The sequence below is a fragment of the Papaver somniferum genome, chromosome 2, assembly GCF_003573695.1.
Source record: "Papaver somniferum cultivar HN1 chromosome 2, ASM357369v1, whole genome shotgun sequence".
Taxonomy (NCBI): domain Eukaryota; kingdom Viridiplantae; phylum Streptophyta; class Magnoliopsida; order Ranunculales; family Papaveraceae; genus Papaver; species Papaver somniferum.
The window spans coordinates 20,889,799-20,896,933 of NC_039359.1; the positions used below are offsets into that span (position 1 = coordinate 20,889,799).

Sequence of the window (7,135 nt, forward strand, 5' to 3'; positions counted from 1 at the left end):
AGGTTCCAGGGTTCCAGGATGAACACTCGACACAATCATATGCAGCTTCATCAGTTTGAGATAAAAGAACATCTTCAGCTTCCATCTTCTGAAATGCAACCCTTCAAATTTGAAAGGCTTGTTGGTATCATCAACTCGCTTCTTTTCAACCTCCATAGCAAAATCGAATACCTTAAAATTGTTGGAAACAATAAAGAAAATTCACACAAAATAAATCTCAAACAGCTGAGTCGCGGACTAGGTCGCTATCTTTAAGGTATTTTGCGACTCTGCCTCTTGATTGTGCTGGCAGTCAAAAACTTGTCGAACACCTATGGGATAAAACAGTTGATTCTCTCTTGTTTGATTTCTCTGCACCTTGAGAAATCGAACCAACTCTTACTCTATCTTACACTTGCTCAGAATAAAAATAGATGAAAAAACTCAGTAATTCATCTTCTCCAAAAACTGTCTTTTATAACTCAAAGGAAATCAATTCGGTTTAATGAGAATTAAATCAATAATAACTGCATACTTAAAATCCTCCATAACAGTAATAAAACGGCTAGAATACAAAACAAAAATTAATGAATTTAATTGAGAATATTAAGTTGACAAAAAACCGTTATGGAAATCAGAAGTTAAATCTGCAAAAAAATTAACTTTTAAATCAGTAGACCTCCCAATACTCCCAAGGCCCCGCTCTCCCGGATTTTTTTAGTAATGTAGATATATATAATATACCTAGCCAAATGCATGGGGTGAGACTTGAACCCAAGTCTATAGTGTGGGAGCCCAAAATAATACCACCACACTAATTCTATAAGTTTGATATAATATTACAAAGGATTATTTGGTTTTTGGTACTTAGGTTGTCCAACATTAGCGTTTAATCTAACATTTGTCCAACTTTGTGTTTGGTACTTGGAAATAACGTTGATTGTCTTTGACCGTTCTTGACCAGATAATAACAAAGTTTAATTTAAAAATTATACCGAATTTACAAATGTACCCTGAAGTGGCCCTAATATCCAACGGCTTTGGTGAAATCATTTAACCTACGTTGAGAGATCATATAATAGTAACCCTAACTCTTTGCTCTTCCTCCACGACTCCATGTCCAAAACTATTCTTCTTCCCCTTCGTGAAGACCATTTTCTTGGTTGATTTTTTGATAGATTTCCTATATAAAACAAAATCTCAAGAACAACACATTAATTCACTGAATCCCCAATTCTGAATGAAACAAAACCTAACTTACTCAACCAAATCAATACCCCAATTTATGAATTAACCAAAAACCTAACTTACTGAACCAAATTAAAACCCCGATTTCACCAAATAGAAATTCCAATATCTGAATCAAAGAATACCCTTATTTATTGAGTCAAATTGAAATCCCAATTTCTTAATCAAAATCCTAACGATGGAGGAAGAAATTAACGATGGAGGATTGGAATGGAGAAAGATTTTTGTCTAATTGATATGCTTGTTTTTTTCATGAATGGGTTTCTTTGTCACTAATGTTCGCTACTCTCTGTATAATAAGAAATGATATGATAGTGTATATAAATTGAGAGCTATGGATGATAGATCAGTGAACGAGATTAAGTCTCTTACATCTTCTTCAAAATTGCCTCTGATTACTTATATCAAGAATGAATTGTTTTATTGATTTTGATTATTTTAATAACTGTTTTGATTGATGAACGGATTGAAATGACGGTGAATCAAGCTATTTAGGTTCTTGTCGGAAAATGGCGGTGGTGGTGGAGTAAGTCTATCAGGACTATGAAGATGGAAAAGAGAAGGAGGTTGAGGAGTTGAGTTGGGTTAGGTTAGAAATTATAAGCGTGCGAAAAACGTGTGTGTGCGGTTATATGGGTAATTCAGTCGGAGTGAAGGGATATAATAGTAGATGTATAAATATTTATATTATAAATTTAATAAGAATTATAGTTAACTCAGTCAAACACAGTCAATGGAAGTCAACGTGAATTCCAAGTACCAAACGCAAAGCTGGACAAATGTTAGACCAAACACTAAAGTTGGACAAAATATAAGTACCAAACACCAAATAACCCTATTACAAAACTATGTTTTTTAAATATATATATATCTCCCAACAGGAATACCCAAGGTTCAAAGATTCATTTTGAGATGGCTTGCAAGAGAAGTGGGGAACAATGAGAGAATATTCACCAGAGAAAGGGTTATGTATATCCAAAGAAGACTAATAGGGTATACAAGACTCGTACGAGGAAGGATAACCGCCCATTTAAGCTTGTATTCCATTTAAGAGACAAGGAATGGCATTGTGATGTGTGGTTCGGCCGCCATAACCACCCGGATCCGGAATATTTTGTTGGTGACTCCCTAGTTGCGAAGCTAAAACCTCATGAATTTGAGGATGTAAAGAGAATGACCAAAGCATGTATCAAACCAAGACAAATTCTCAGAGGTTTTAAGGAAAAGGATAGGGAGAACGTTTCTTCTCTAAGTACAATTTGAAAATGCGGGGGTCTAACAACCACACCCAATATTTCGTTTGGCAATCTGAGAGGACTTGCTCCAATATACTTTCTAGAGAATCAACTAGATAGTCAGACTCAATCTAGAGAAAAGTATATCAAAGAGTTTATATCTCTAACTCTTATTTCAATCCGCAATCAGTAAATAGAAATATGCGAGACCGATTGAATATAAGAGGAGTAAACTTGAACGGTACAAAAGACCAATGTTCAAGGATCAATCAATCTCAATCAACAACAAAAGGTTGGATTTCCTAATTGATCGATACAACACACAACCTGTGATATTTCAATTATATAACAAAATATAATACGAAAAAGAAATAATACAGACACCAGAATCATGTTAACGAGGAAACCACAAATGCATAAAAACCCCGGGACCTAGTCCAGTTTGAACACCACTCTGTATTAAGCCGCTACAAACACTAGCTGTAAAGACCATCAAGCTCGTCAACGCTATTAGACTAGTCAAGACACGTCTTAGCTGTTAATAACTCGATTAATTTAACACGAATGTTAATTAATATAAATTAATATAATAACGATCTAGATACGAAGCTAGTATCGTTGAATAAATCTCGAAAAGTTATGAAGAATAGACTACTCGAACGTGTTAATCGGCTATTGGACGAAGGAGATATCATTGGATAGATATGAAGGAAAAAAAAGTCTTTTTTCTTTGGACCGACCCCGACTACCCATATCAATTGGGAGGGTGCATTTATCGTTTTTCGTTGGTCTTATCCCCAATCGATCGAGAAGATAAGACCCGTTATTTCTCCTCCTCCTTGTATCTTCTTCCTCCTTCTTTTCTTCTTCTGCTTCTGTTCGTCGCACCGGCGATTCTGAAAGATGATTTTGAGGTTGAAATCGAAGAGAAACTTAGGGTAAACATTAGGAATCGATTTCTAGTGTTAATGTTGATGTTAATTGAGGTCGGGAGAAAAAGGAATTGATTTTGTTGTAACTGAAATTAGGGTTTTGAGAATGAATTTGAGTCTATAGGTGAATCGATGAGTTAATCGGGATGTAGATGGATGAAGATTAAAAAGGTTGACGTTAATTGAAGTTACAAATCGTTTTGATGTTTGAATCAAGAAGTTAGGGGTTGAATTAGGTTTCCTGTGGATAAGAATTAAGAATTTGGAATTCGTTTTAATGGTGACTAAGAAGGAATTGTAGATGGGTTTTCCCTGAATTAGGATAAGGTTGAAGAATTGATGGTTGGGGTTATGATTCTGTTTGAGTGAAGATTTTGGGAATTGGCTGTGATGAACTGTGGTTCAAGGGTTAGATAGTGATGAGCTGAATCGAATCAGTTTAACCAAGGGGTTGATTTCAATTGTGGGAGAAAGTCTTTTGAGGTAATTTACTTCTTAGTATTTCAGTAAATTTTGATTTCATTGAAATGAATTATAGATGTTTAATGATGTGGAGTTGTAGATGGTTGAGGCGATGAGACGATAATGTTTAATTGTTGAAGAGATTGTGTTTAGTGTGTATTGAATTGTTTCTGCAGATATTAGTGGTGGTTCTGCGTGGTGGTTGCGTGTTGCTGTGAAAAAGAAAGGAATTGATTGTTATGGTGTTGCTTGGTTGATATTTGAGTTGAAGTTGCAGGGAGGAGTTGAATTAGTGTATGGAGATGATAGAGCTAATTGTGTTGGTGGTTTTGGATATGTATTAAAGATGAATATAGTTTGGTTGAACTACAATTGGTTGTAGGTTAGGTTTATGTTGTGAATGGGTATGGATGAATCTGTAATGGAGATTTAAGAGGAATGATGTGGTTGTTATAACTGTGGTGGTATTGTATAATGCAAGAAAGAAGTTACAAAAGATGTATGTATTGTTGTGTGTGTTGATGATCGACTGGATATGTAGCTGAGGTTATTATGGAGTTGCAGATACTGGAGTTTGTTGTGCTAGTGGTATTTCAGTTGGAGAAATAGTCTTGCAGTTTGGGAAGACTAGTGATTACGTTGGTTTAGTTGTGAACCTGAAGTTACAGTTCATGAAGAATTGTGTTTATATAGTTGTAGATAGTAATTGATGTGAAAAAGCTTAAATATGCAATTGCTGGTAAGCAGAATTTGTATTTGTGAATAAGTTTTAAAGTTGTTTTTAAATGAATGAATTGTTTGGTTGAGTTTAGTCTGATAGAATTGATGTAAGAGTGAAGAGGATATAGTAAGGTAGGCCCGCTAGTCATCCCAGTCAGATTATCTGATTGATTTTGTTCTTAGCTGCTTTAGATGTCTGACTGAGTCGGATCAGACCTTGACTCAGTTGACTAGACCTATCCAGACTGTAGATGACTCAGTGTGACCGAGTTAGACTTTAACCTTGGATCGTTGACCTGACATTGACTCCGTTGACCATAGACTTGACTTGACCCTAACCGAAGTTGACCGTTAGTTGACTCAGATGGACCATGCCTTAGGTTAATGGGCTGGAGTAGAGGACTTGGGCTTAGGGCCAGTTTCTTTAATTTGTTGTTTTGGACCTCTTGTGGTCTGAATTGGCCTTTGGCTTCTCCTACGAGGTTGTAGATATTCATAAGACTTTGCTAATGAATTATAGAACCAATCTAATTGAACTAGTAACTCTTAGATATGCTAAAGATAGAGAATAAAAAGGTGTAGAACCATAAATGGGATTAGAACCATTAGATAGACTTGTATGATTCTTGTGTGAGCCATTTTGGCTAGATTTTTAGACTTCTTGTGTGATTAACAGTTAGTCTTTGTTAAGAACGATTGATTCAAATGATGAACCAGTGGATCGTGGATCTCGAGGTAGGCGTGGCTTGTCATCAAAAGAGGTGGGAATACTTTTAACTCTTTTGAAACCGTTGTTGTTTCTTTTACAAAAGTTTATATTTAACAAACTCATGCATTGCCAGTTTGTGCATTTCATGCATTGTTTAGTTTGTATTATGATTGTTCTGTTGATTCTTTTAATATTTCCATGAATTGGAAAGGACCTGTAATGTTTTTTTGTCAATATATATTGTTATGGGAAATGCGAATTTCCACGTGTGGTATATAGGATACGCTCCTTCATTTATATATACATGAATTCAGCTTTTATGCTTATTAGGTGTGGAACAACCCGACATCAATATAGCCATGTAGGAGTGGAAAAACCCGGCATCACTAATATATATTGTTTGAAGAAGGAGTTTTTACATATACATTGTTTGTGCATTTCCAGTGACTTAGTCACTTTGATGTTTGGGAAAACATGTATTGTTTTCCAAATCTTGCTCATGATTTCTTTAAAGTTAAATGTTATTCCTGCTGGGCACCCCTTCTAGGGATGATGTGCTCACCCATTCCCACTTTCAGTTTCAGAGACAGATCAGAATTGCGCAGCGAAAGCTTCGAGGAGTTGACTCCGTTAATTAGTTAATTTCTGATATGTTTATTATGTTGTGTATTCTATTTGAAAACCAAATGACTATTGTATATGTATCACTTGAGAGTAGTTCTTGTGTATATATTTCAGAGAGGGGATAGTTTTTGGGTTAAGTTTTGTAGCAGGTTTCTTAATTGAATGTTTAAGTATATGATTTAGATCCTTAGTGCCTCTTTATTTAGTTAATCTCTTGGGCTAGTCAGCTGCTATCTTAGGGGGCGCTACAGTGTTGGTATTAGAGCTTGAAAAAGCGGGGGTCTAACAACACCACCCAATATTTCGCTTAGCAATCTGTATGAACAAACTCAAATATACTTTTAAGAGTATCAACAAGACTCAATCAATTAAAATTACATCAACGAGTTTATATCTCTCTCTTGATTTGATTTACTCAAGTAAGACTGCGAGTTCTAATCAAATACAAGGAATAACTTGGATGGTACCAAAGACCAATATCCAAGGATCAATCAATATCAATCAACAACCAAAGGTTGGATTTCTAGTTGATTGATTCAAACGCACAACCTGTATTATTTCAATTATAAAGATAAAACAATATAATGCGGAAATTGAAATAACACATACACCAGAAATTTTGTTAACGAGGAAACCTCAAACGCAGAAAACCCCCGGGACCTAGTCCAGATTGAACATACACTGTATTAAGCCGCTACAGACACTAGCCTACTCCAAGCTAACTTCGGATTGGACTATAGTTGAACTTCAATCAATCTCCCGCTGATCCAAGGTACAGTTATGCTCCTACGCCTTTGATCCCAGCAGGAAACTGCGCACTTAATTCCGTTAGCTGATCTCACCCACAACTAAGAGTTGCTACGACCCAAAATCGCAGGCTTTGATAATAAACAAATCTGTCTCACACAGAAAAGTATATCAAAGGATCATCTGTTTCCCACAGATAAACCCTAAAGGTTTTGTTCCGTCTTTTGATAATAATCAAGGTGAACAGGAACCAATTGATAATCAGGTCTTATATTCCCGAAGAACTTCCTAGAGTTATCAATCACCTCACAACAATCTTAATTGTATGGTAGCGAAACAAGATGTTGCAGAATCACAAACAATGAGAGGAAGATGTTTGTGATTACTTTTTATATCTTGCCTATCGAAGATATCAATCTCAAGCCAATCAATCTGATTGTACTCGTACGATAAAATATGAAAGATCAGATCACACAACT

The 7,135-nt window shown here is 35.6% G+C and overlaps 1 long non-coding RNA gene across 1 annotated transcript; it reads left to right on the plus strand.

Annotated features, from left to right (window-relative positions):
• Positions 1-2,892: 2,892 nt before the first annotated feature.
• Positions 2,893-4,662, plus strand: LOC113347107. The gene is made up of 2 exons (XR_003358731.1): positions 2,893-3,877; positions 4,033-4,662. It is a non-coding gene; the product is annotated as an uncharacterized LOC113347107 (long non-coding RNA).
• Positions 4,663-7,135: the final 2,473 nt, after the last annotated feature.